This window comes from Nerophis lumbriciformis, linkage group LG19 (genome assembly GCF_033978685.3).
Source record: "Nerophis lumbriciformis linkage group LG19, RoL_Nlum_v2.1, whole genome shotgun sequence".
Lineage (NCBI taxonomy): Eukaryota > Metazoa > Chordata > Actinopteri > Syngnathiformes > Syngnathidae > Nerophis > Nerophis lumbriciformis.
Window position 1 is genome coordinate 43,864,125 of NC_084566.2, and position 10,000 is coordinate 43,874,124.

Sequence of the window (10,000 nt, forward strand, 5' to 3'; positions counted from 1 at the left end):
ATCTGCGTTGTAAATTCATAAACTAAAGCACCGTTTGCTCTGAGAGGCGCGTTTGGCGTGCCTGTTCAGTGTTTAAAAAGACGCGCTCCTCTTTAACGCTGTGGAGAGGCGGCGGCGGCGAGCGAGCGGCGAGGCGGGGCGCGCCGGGAGCGACGCCGCAAGAGACAGGGGACGACGAGCGAGCGAGCAAGAGGAGCTGAAAAGCGAGGAAAGAAAGAGAAAAGAGTTGGAAGAGAAAAGACTTTGTGTAAAATTAAAAGATTGTAAACCTGGCAAAGCCGTCTGGCGTTCAGTCTGTCGGTCCTGAAAGAACCCCACGGCACAAGACGTGTCACAAACGCTAACGTTAATTAGTTGTGCAAATACCTTTTACAACATTAACGGTTACATATACTATGTACAAACCAACAATTAACTTTCACTTTAATCATACTATCATTGTTGTGTTATTAAGCAAAATAAGCAATACTTTTACTTTTGTTGAAATGTTTACACTGTACACTTTTTTGTATTGGATGTTTAGCTTTATTTTTGCACATTTTAGCAAATAAGCAATACTTTTACTTTTGTTGAAATGTTTACACTTGTTACAGAATATTTCCGTTTTGCACTTTTTTGTATTGGATGTTTATCTTTATTTTTGCACATTTTAAAGCAAAATAAGCAATACTTTTACTTTTGAAATGCTTATACTATTCCAGAATATTAAGATTTGCACTGGATGTTTACTTTTATATTTGCACATTAAAAAGCAAATAAGCTACTTTTAATTTTGTTAAATGTTAAAAGTTTTAAATGATTACATTGTTACAGAATATTTTGTCATGTTGTTGTCAATGTTGACTGAGTGGCCATACTTTTTTTTTTGTAAATAAAAGCCATGCCTTTTGAAAAAACTGGCCTACATTTATTTTTTTCCTCTTCATTTTAAATAAAAAAAATAATCGGTAAAAGGAAAAAAATCTATAGATTAATCGAAAAAAATAATCTATAGATTAATCGAAAAAATAATCTATAGATTAATCGAAAAAATAATCTATAGATTAACCGATTAATCGAAAAAATAATCTATAGATTAATCGATAGAAAAATAATCGTTAGCTGCAGCCCTAATGGAGTTAATTGTCAATTGCTGCGTTCAGACGTCCAGCTCAGATAAATAAAACATAGTTTTTGTTCACTAAACTGTACGGACTTTTCTTCCCTCGTCAAAACTTATAATTGCATACACACATTTGTCCCCATGTTTTCATTATTTGTTTTGTTTGCTATTTTTTTCCCTTTTACCTTGACTTCCGTCCGCTTATGCGCTTTGAAAGGCGTCAAGAAAAAAATGCATTATTAATATTTTGATTATGAAAAGGAAAAGGAAAACTATTTTCCATTATTACATGAAAGGATAGTAAGTAAGTGCAGTTTTGAGGGGGATTCCGAGCATTTAATGGCAGAACAAAAGCCTGGATGCATTTCAGCGCTTTCATATTTGGCAATGAAAGTCATTGTTTATTTTGTTGTTGTTGACATTTTAAATGGAAGACTAAAACATTACGCATTGTTCAAGTCAACAGTGTGTGTGTGTGCTCGATCAATTTACATAACAACAAATCATGAATGACTTAAAAAATGAAAGTGCACGAATAATAGACACAATGGAAAATTGTACAAAATATATCAAAGATTCAGTGCAGTATCATAGGAAAATAAATTAAGCAATAAAAAACTAAAAAAAATGAAATCAAAAAATTTAAAAAATGCAATAAAAAACTTTTTTTTGTTGCATGGTGGTGAAAATTGTATGTCTGGGTGAGGGTCCTGCTTCGGACATAATGTATACCCCTCTCAGAGATCACATTTGGTGTCCTTCAAAACATTCACATGTTGCACAATGAGATGTAAACACGAAATAAAGTGTCTATTCCTGTAACTTTCTGTCAGGTTTTCATGATTATTATCCAAAAATTAACATCCTCAATATATGACAGTAGAATAAGCACACATCTGATTGTTATTGTATGTCTGGGCGAGAGTACTGCTTTGGAAAGAACTATATCCCTTTCAGAGATCACATTTAGTTTCCTTCAAAACATTCACATGTTGCACAATGAGATGTAAACACGAGATCAGGTGTCTATTCCTGTAACTTTCTGTCAGGTTTTCAATATATGACAGTAGAATAAGCACACATCTGATTGTGTAAAGACCTGCAATTTACACTTTATGCGTGGTATAGGAATTGTCTGACTTTTTGTGTGGCCTTAAATGCATCACTGGCTAAGTGCTATGAGTGTGTGTGTTGGTGCAGGTGAGAAAGAGCGAGCTATTGCCGTTGGTATGATATACTGTATGACAAAGAGTTGGTTTGTGCGGCAGACAATGACCAGTTTTGCTAGATATACGTTTTTAACTAATGTTCTGTGTTGTTATTGTATGTCTGGGTGAGGGTACTGCTTTGGAAAGAACTATATCACTTTCAGAGATAATATTTAGTTTCCTTCAAAACATTCACATGTTGCACAATGAGATGTAAACACGAGATAAAGTGTCGATTCCCGTAACTTTCTGTCGGTAAAATATATATTTGTTCCAGTAACAGGATTTCATGATTATTATCCATGAATTAACATACTTAATATATGACAGTAGAATAAGCACACATTTGATTTTGTAAAGACCTGCAATTTACACTTTATGCGTGGTATTGGAGTTGTCTGACTTTTTGTATGGCCTTAAATGCATCACTGGCTAAGTGCTATGAGTGTGTGTGTTGGTGCAGGTGAGAAAGAGTGAGCTAATGCTGTTGGTATGATATACTGTATGACAAAGAGTTGGTTTGTGCGGCAGACAATGACCAGTTTTGCTAGATATAAGTTGTGAACTAATGTTTTGTGTTGTTATTGTATGTCTGGGCGAGGGTACTGCTTTGGAAAGAACTATATCCCTTTCAGAGATCACATTTAGTTTCCTTCAAAACATTCACATGTTGCACAATGAGATGTAAACACGAGATAAAGTGTCGATTCCCGTAACTTTCTGTCGGTAAAATATATATTTTTTCCAGTAACAGGATTTCATGATTATTATCCATAAATTAACATACTTAATATATGACAGTCGAATAAGCACACATTTGATTTTGTAAAGACCTGCAATTTACACGTTACGCGTGGTATAGGAGTTGTCTGACTTTTTGTATGGCCTTAAATGCATCACTGGCTAAGTGCTATGAGTGTGTGTGTTGGTGCAGGTGAGAAAGAGCGAGCTAATGCTGTTGGTATGATACACTGTATGACAAAGAGTTGGTTTGTGCGGCAGACAATGACCAGTTTTGCTAGATATAAGTTTTGAACTAATGTTTTGTGTTGTTATCGTATGTCTGGGCGAGGGTACTGCTTTGGAAAGAACTATATCCCTTTCAGAGATCATATTTAGTTTTCCTCAAAGCATTCACATGTTGCACAATGAGATGTAAACACGAGATAGTGTCCATTCCTGTAACTTTCTGTCTGTAAAATATATATTTTTATGAGCATTTCTGTAATCTAGTAATACAATTTCATGATTAATATCCATAAATTAACTTTCATAATATATGACTGTAGAATAAGCACACATCTGATTGGGGAATCATTTTGGAAAGACCTGCAATTTACACTTTATGCGTGGTATAGGAGTTGTCTGATAGAAGTTTTTAACTAATGCTCTGTGTTGTTATTATGTGCCTGTTTGAGGGTACTGCTTTGGAAAGAACTTTACCACTTTCAGAGATCATATTTAGTTTCCCTCAAAACATTCACATGTTGCACAATGAGATGTAAATACGAGATAGTGTCCATTCCTGTAACTTTCTGTCTGTAAAATGTATCTTTTTAGGAGCTTTTCTGTAATCCAGTGACAACATTTCATGATTAATATCCATAAATTAACATTCTTGATATATGACAGTAGTATAAGCACACATCTGATTGGGGAATCATATTGTAAAGACCTGCAATTTACACTTTATGCGTGGTATAGAAGTTGTCTGACTTTTTGTGTGGCCTTAAATGCATCACTGGCTAAGTGCTATGAGTGTGTGTGTTGGTGCAGGTGAGAAAGAGCGAGCAAATGCTGTTGATATGATATACTGTATGACAAAGAGTCGGTTTGTATGGCAGACAATGACCAGTTTTGCTAGATATAAGTTTTGAACTAATGTTTTGTGTTGTTATTGTATGTCTGGGCGAGGGTACCGCTTTGGAAATAACTATATCCCTTTAAGAGATAATATTTAGTTTCCTTCAAAACATTCACATGTTGCACAATGAGATGTAAACACGAGATAAAGTGTCGATTCCCGTAACTTTCTGTCGGTAAAATATATATTTGTTCCAGTAACAGGATTTCATGATTATTATCCATAAATTAACATTCTTAAAATATGACAGTAGAATAAGCACACATTTGATTTTGTAAAGACCTGTAATTTACACTTTATGCGTGGTATAGGAATTGTCTGACTTTTTGTGTGGCCTTAAAAGCATCACTGGCTAAGTGCTATGAGTGTGTGTGTTGGTGCAGGTGAGAAAGAGCGAGCTAATGCTGTTGATATGATATACTGTATGACAAAGAGTTGGTTTGTGCGGCAGACAATGACCAGTTTTGCAAGATATAAGTTTTGAACTAATGTTTTGTGTTGTTATTGTATGTCTGGGCGAGGGTACTGCTTTGGAAAGAACTATATCCCTTTCAGAGATCACATTTAGTTTCCTTCAAAACATTCACATGTTGCACAATGAGATGTAAACACGAGATAAAGTGTCGATTCCCGTAACTTTCTGTCTGTAAAATATATATTTTTATGAGCATTTCTGTAATCTAGTAATACAATTTCATGATTAATATCCATAAATTAACTTTCTTAATATATGACAGTAGAATAAGCACACATCTGATTGGGGAATCATTTTGGAAAGACCTGCAATTTACACTTTATGCGTGGTATAGGAGTTGTCTGATAGACGTTTTTAACTAATGCTCTGTGTTGTTATTATGTGCCTGGGTGAGGGTACTGCTTTGGAAAGAAATATACCCCTTTCAGAGATCATATTTAGTTTCCCTCAAAACATTCACATGTTGCACAATGAGATGTAAATACGAGATAGTGTCCATTCCTGTAACTTTCTGTCTGTAAAATGTATCTTTTTAGGAGCCTTTCTGTAATCCAGTGACAACATTTCATGATTAATATCCATAAATTAACATTCTTGATATATGACAGTAGTATAAGCACACATCTGATTGGGGAATCATATTGTAAAGACCTGCAATTTACACTTTATGCGTGGTATAGAAGTTGTCTGACTTTTTGTGTGGCCTTAAATGCATCACTGGCTAAGTGCTATGAGTGTGTGTGTTGGTGCGGGTGAGAACGAGTGAGCGAATGCTGTTGATATGATATACAGTATGACAAAGAGTTGGTTTGTGCGGCAGACAATGACCAGTTTTGCTAGATATAAGTTTTGAACTAATGTTTTGTGTTGTTATTGTATGTCTGGGTGAGGGTACTGCTTTGGAAAGAACTATATCACTTTCAGAGATCATATTTAGTTTTCCTCAAAGCATTCACATGTTGCACAATGAGATGTAAACACGAGATAAAGTGTCCATTCCTGTAACTTTCTGTCTGTAAAATATATATTTTTATGAGCATTTCTGTAATCTAGTCATACAATTTCATGATTAATATCCATAAATTAACTTTCTTAATATATGACAGTAGAATAAGCACACATCTGATTGGGGAATCATTTTGGTAAGACCTGCAATTTACACTTTATGCGTGGTATAGGAGTTGTCTGATAGAAGTTTTTAACTAATGTTCTGTGTTGTTATTATGTGCCTGGGTGAGGGTACTGCTTTGGAAAGAACTATACCCCTTTCAGAGATCATATTTAGTTTCCCTCAAAACATTCACATGTTGCACAATGAGATGTATATACGAGATAGTGTCCATTCCTGTAACTTTCTGTCTGTAAAATGTATCTTTTTAGGAGCCTTTCTGTAATCCAGTGACAACATTTCATGATTAATATCCATAAATTAACATTCTTGATATATGACAGTTGTATAAGCACACATCTGATTGGGGAATCATTTTGTAAAGACCTGCAATTTACACTTTATGCGTGGTATAGGAATTGTCAGACTTTTTGTGTGGCCTTAAATGCATCACTGGCTAAGTGCTATGAGTGTGTGTGTTGGTGCAGGTGAGAAAGAGCGAGCAAATGCTGTTGATATGATATACAGTATGACAAAGAGTCGGTTTGTATGGCAGACAATGACCAGTTTTGCTAGATATAAGTTTTTAACTAATGTTCTGTGTTGTTATTATGTGTTTGGGTGAGGGTACTGCTTTGGAAAGAACTATATCACTTTCAGAGATCATATTTAGTTTTCCTCAAAGCATTCACATGTTGCACAATGAGATGTAAACACAAGATACAGTGTCCAGTCCTGTAAGTTTCTGTCTGTATATTTTTATGAGCATTTCTGTAATACGGTATTATAATTTCATGATTAATATCCATAAATTAACATTCCCAATATATGACAGTAGGATAAGCACACATCTGATTGGGGAATCATTTTGTAAAGACCTGCAATTTACACTTTATGTGTGGTATAGGAGTTGTCTGACTTTTTGTGTGGCCTTAAATGCATCACTGGCTAAGTGCTATGAGTGTGTGTGTTGGTGCGGGTGAGAAAGAGCTAGCTAATGCTGTTGGTATGATATATGACAAAGAGTCGGTTTATACTGCAGACAATGACCAGTTTTGCTAGATAGAAGTTTTTCAAAGTTAAAGTTAAAGTACCACTGATAGTCACACACAAATTAGGTGTGGTGAAATTACCCTCTGCATTTAACTAATGTTTTGTGTTGTATGTCTGGGCGAGGGTACTGCTTTGGAAATAACTATACCCCTTTCAGAGATCATGTTTAGTTCAAAGTCTACTATAGAATATGTTGGAATAATTGTTTGTAAGTTATCACAAAAGAAACGTTGTATTATGAATGCTGTCTTTCGAGGCCTAACAAGAGGAAGAATGCTCGTGAAACGCCACTGTGATTTCAACACGGACAGATGGCAGGATCTGCTCAACTTCCAGAGGAACTCTCTTTGAAGTGTTAAACGAACTCTCTCTGAAGTATTTCACAAACTCTCTTCCAACTATTTGGTAACCGAGGTCAACGCTATTTACGACCCGCTGCCCTCTTGAAGTTGCTGTGGTCAGGAGACGGGAGGGGTTATCCATTGTCCTCCAACACCTGCCCCAGCTGGATCCAGGAAGAGCCCAAGCCCAAGAAATCCTCTTCTTGGACTTCAATGAGACCGAAAACAATGACTGTTTTACATACTTCCCATTCCTGCTGTGACATGTGTTGGTGCGTGAACATTGAACATCTGAATAAAGGAGGAGACGAAAACCTTCTTCGTCAGAGCGTGGTGCAGGACTGTACAGAGAGTGCAGTGGCCATGTCTCTCCTCAATATTGAGTCCAAATTGAATTATGTCTCTGTTTGATTCCTTGCCTTTTGTCTTGTTTAATAGATGTCCTCAGTGTTTGAACGTGACAGAATACTTGCAAATGAGACTCGGAAGTACAATAAGAAATCACAATGTAACAATCAGCTCATTTTTAACTGTTTTTCTGCAAATAGAGATTTTTTAATTAGACAATAAATATTTGTTAACACACACAAAGGTACCACCAACTGGTATCAATTCCTAGGTACTGGGAATTGGTACCATTTCAATGTGAAAGGTACACATCCCTAATTGTCAGCTATGGCTTTGATGGTAAAGGTTTAAAAAAATGATTTGGAAACGTCAAGCGTAAGAGGATGTACTTTGCAGTACCTCGATCTGAGCTAGCGTGGGTACAAACTCTGACCTCACAAATGTTCTCCGGCATGTATGGACGAGAAGAAAGCAACCCACAGACTCACCACAACATCTTTCAGAAAGTCCCTATGCGGAGATGCAGAGCATATTATGAAACATTGCGACACTAAGTCGACAACTTAGGGCAGCCGTGGTCCACAAGTTGCGGTTGATACTGGAAAGAGTAACTCTTGGCATCCCGATCGGCTTTCAATCCGGCTGAGTGACTTTCGGTCCTCTTGAACCGCCAGCAGCTGCGAGCCTCGCCGCTCTGAACGCAACATTGACATTCCACAAAGGTTCCACCTCAACTGTTTCCCAACACAACAAAGGGCTCCCTGAGACATGAAAAGTCGCCCGTGGAACGTTGATCGGGTTCATTCGAGGCAGCGTTACCCCCTGAGTGTGGACACACAAACACCTCCAGATGCATTCTGACAAACCAGAAACTGATATTTGCTCCCGATAAAAAGATCCCCCTGATCCAGAACTCCCTTGGTGCTCTCATCTGTTCAAAGAAGCCTCAGAAACCTTGGGCTGGTGTTGGATCAGTCCAAGTCTCTGCAGGGTCTCTGTCGTTAACTGAACAAAAACTGTTTTCGTTACCTCAGAAATATTTCTAAAGTGAGAAATTTGCCGTCAAAATTGGATCTGGTAATGATCGTTCACACGTTCATTTCATCTGGTATTGGCTATTGCAATTCTCTCTTCAGTCTCTTCAACAAGTCAACACTAAAGAGACTTCAGACGCTACAAAATGCAGCTGCCAGACTTTAGACCAGAACAGTCCATATCGCTCCCGTTTGATCCAGTCTTCATTGATCCAGTCTTCATTGGCTTCCAGTCAAATTCAGTTGAAGATTTTAGTCTTGACTTTCCATGCGTTGCATGGAGGGGCCCCTCAGTACATCACTGACTTGCTATGCCCCTACTCTTCAGTTGCATGGTGGGACCACTCAGTTCATCACTGACTTGTTATGCCCCTACTCTTCAGTTGCATGGAGGGGCCCCTCAGTACATCGCTGACTTGTTATGCCCCTACTAGAGATGCGCGGTTTGCGGACACAACCGCGGAGTCCGCGGATTATCCGCGGATCGGGCGGTTGAAATAAAAAAAATATTAGATTTTATCCGCGGGTCGGGTCGGGCGGTTGAAATATAAAAAAAATTAGATTTTAAATAGATTCAGGCGGGTGGCAGTTGAACCAATTGGGAAATATATATACATAGTTAAATGTTGTTACCCACATACGAAAAACGAGCAGGCACCTGCAGCATATGCCACAACAGAAGAAGAAAAAAAAAAGAGATGGACACTTTTACGGAGCGGAGAAGGGACGCCTCGCCGGGGTCCGGGACCGAGGCCCCTTCCCCCGAGAGGGCCCCACCGGGAGCCGTAGCTGAGGTGATCCGCGAGAAGGGCCCGACCCACGTCCTGGGTCACCACCGCGCCCACCGCACCGACACCCCGCCTCGTCCGCCTTCGCCGCGGCCGGCGTCACGCGCAGCAGGTAAGCAGCTTACCTGCCCGCCACCCCCCGTGGCCGGGGGCTCGTAACAGGGGTCACTCCGCGCGCTCCGCCCGCGCAGAATACCTGCCCGCCACCCCTGTTGCCGGGGGCGCGTAACAGGGGTCACTACGCGCGCAGTGCGCTCACGAAAGGGGTGGGGGCTCACCCTGGTTGATATAGACAGCAGGACGGTGGCCATGGAAGTCGGAACCCGCTAAGGAGTGTGTAACAACCCACCTGCCAAATCAACTAGCCCTGAAAATGGATGGCGCTGGAGCGTCGGGCCCATATACCCGGCCGTCGCCGGCAGCGAGAGCCGCGAGGGCTCGGCCGCGACGAGTAGGATAGCCGCCGCGGTGCGCGCTGAAGCCTCGGGCGCGAGCCCGGGTGGAAGCCGCCGCGGGTGCGAGGGACATCGCACCTCCACGCGCTTGGAGGTGCGCTCTGCGCGGCTCCCATATGATTGCGCACTGGTGTGCGTCTAGGCCGCATTGAATGTCTGTGCTGCATTGGATCAGTCTCCTTTCTTTAACAGGCAAAAGCTTTATAACCTCACTAATGCCTTTT

General features: G+C 39.6%; 1 protein-coding gene across 1 annotated transcript in view; it reads left to right on the forward strand.

Moving 5' to 3' along the window:
- epha4b (eph receptor A4b) overlaps positions 1-10,000 on the forward strand; it is a 444,124-nt gene that overhangs the window by 71,801 nt on the left and 362,323 nt on the right. The window lies entirely within an intron of this gene.